Source organism: Cynara cardunculus, assembly GCF_001531365.2.
Source record: "Cynara cardunculus var. scolymus isolate 2C chromosome LG 1, CcrdV1, whole genome shotgun sequence".
In the NCBI taxonomy this organism is placed as follows: Eukaryota; Viridiplantae; Streptophyta; class Magnoliopsida; order Asterales; family Asteraceae; genus Cynara; species Cynara cardunculus.
Window position 1 is genome coordinate 22,805,241 of NC_037528.1, and position 2,464 is coordinate 22,807,704.

Below are 2,464 nucleotides of genomic sequence, written 5' to 3' on the forward strand. Positions count from 1 at the left end.
ATGATATCTTCAAACATATATTTTATTCAAAAATAAAAACATCATCGCTTTCTCAAAATCACATAAAGTCATATTATAACATTGATTGAGATAAAAAATAAAATGAAATATTAAAATCACGATGTATCTCGCTGCATTGCGCGAGTACGCTTCTAGTATATATATATATATATATATATATGGACTCATTCAAGGGAGAACTGATTAGTTTGTGGTAACTGTGAGAATTAATGTGAGCCACAAATCAACGGATAAATAAGGAAATTAGTAATTATGGTATTTTAAGTTAAAATTATAATTARAGGGCATTTTAGGTATTTTTAAAAAACTCCTCTCTCCGACCTCCAATCTCCGGCCTCCGTCCTCCGTCCAACATTATTCCGGTAGGTACCAATTAATCACAAAGATACACTATGTGATACCCATTGTGATATACTGTGATACCATTGTGATACCAACTCAAACCATAAAAACATGTGATACACCTTGATAAAACAAGGAAAAATAATGAAACTGAATATTGTGATACACTGTGATACACTATGTTACACTGTGATCATACTCTCAACAAAATCCACAGTAATGGTGCCTAATGCARTGGAGCATCCTTCCTCAATTCAGAAAGATCTTAGGATGAACTGCTACTATTTCTCCAAAATCAACGAACCTTTAAACAAAGAAGGAACCATTAGTCAGGAAGACATAAGTGATCCTGAACCGATTCAGCCAAACATTCATGAATCCTTGACAATAGGAGACATACCCTTGACAGGGGGAGACATAACACACCTGTTTGTTCCTAAAATATTGTCTCTCCTCCGGTACCTAATATTGAAGCTAGTGACTTGGATCGGCGTAATCATCTTCGATGCCGGAGATTGCTTTCATGAAGGAGTTGCAGTCGGCTCAAGCACCTGTTTCTGTCCAGTGGGAATCTGCTGGGTCTGCCAGAATCAATATAGYGCCTCGTGAACTATCTRCCCCTGTGATGAATGGTCCTCTATCTTCTAGTGTTGATGGAATCGGATCCAACATGACAAGTTATGAAAGCAATACCTTGTTCAATCTCCAGCGGGAGTGAGAGGGCGGCGTTACAAATCGTCGACCGGCTTGATGAAGAAGAAGAAGCAGCAATAGAAAAAGAGGGTTAGTCGATGAAAGAAGGAAGAACAAGAGGGTTAGGGTTTTATGATTATAAACATTACCAATTTACCCTTTATGTTATTTTAGGATATAACATTAATTATTTAAATGATTGACTCACATTGGTTCTCACAGTTACCACAAACTAATCAGTTCTCATTTGATTAGACCTATATATATATATATATATATATATATAACAATGTGATGTATCACAATTAAGTTAACGCATCCAATTGAGGCGAGTTTGATCATTTAAATGAACACATAAAATATGTTATCTATGTTTTATAATTTTGTTTAAAAATTATTAGTTTATCATAAAAGAAAGTTACATCTTCCATATAAGCACACCATAATCATCTATGAGTGGTTTTTTCGAACTCTGTCTCTTACATATTAGAAGTCTCGAAAATTCAAATAGATATTCAGGAAATTATGATATAAATATAAAAGATATGAAATTTATTTATAATTTTGTATTTGATGTTTATCAACTTTTGGTTTAATATCAACAAGATATAGTAACAATTTAACATAAAATGAAATTAGTTTGATGAATAATGTTAATGATGCTGAACATTAATTATCTTATATATATATATATATATATATATATATAATTAATTTACAAAATTTATAGAATTTAAAAAAACAAGATAGGTTTGTTGTACAATAAATTTGTTGTAGTGTGGGTAGCTTACTAAATTTAGCAAGTTTGAAAACCAAAGCCTACAACCCCCCACTGATTTTCTATTTTTTGATAAGAGTTCACGTTGGGTACGCCTTTTTTTGGCTTTTAAGCTGCTAGACTCTTCTTCTTGTCATTATGTGCATTTAACATCTCTTTTTCATTTCTGGATAATTTATAACTAAAACATCATACACATATTTAATAACAAATATTGTCATATAAATACCATTTTAAGTAACAAAAAACACTATCAATGGTATTATTTACGTTGAATTCAATTAAGATTTTTTAAGGCTTAGGTGTGTGTGATATTATACTGTTTTCATGAGATACACAAGATCACAATATAACACTGAAACTTCATAACAAAACTAGTTGTGTACCCGCGCAATACGACAAGATTTTAAATTTTCTAATAAGCCTACAACTAAAAATGAGTGCAACTATTTATTAAAAAGTACAAAATTCACCTTGAGGGACGGGAAAAAAACATAGAAGTATGAGAGGATGAAGACATGAGTGAAATGTGTCAAAAGTATCTTGGAAACATGAAAAGAAAAGATAATAATGTGCATTAGTAATTGTACTATGTGTTATTTTAATTGTAGATTAAGAGATTTTAAAACT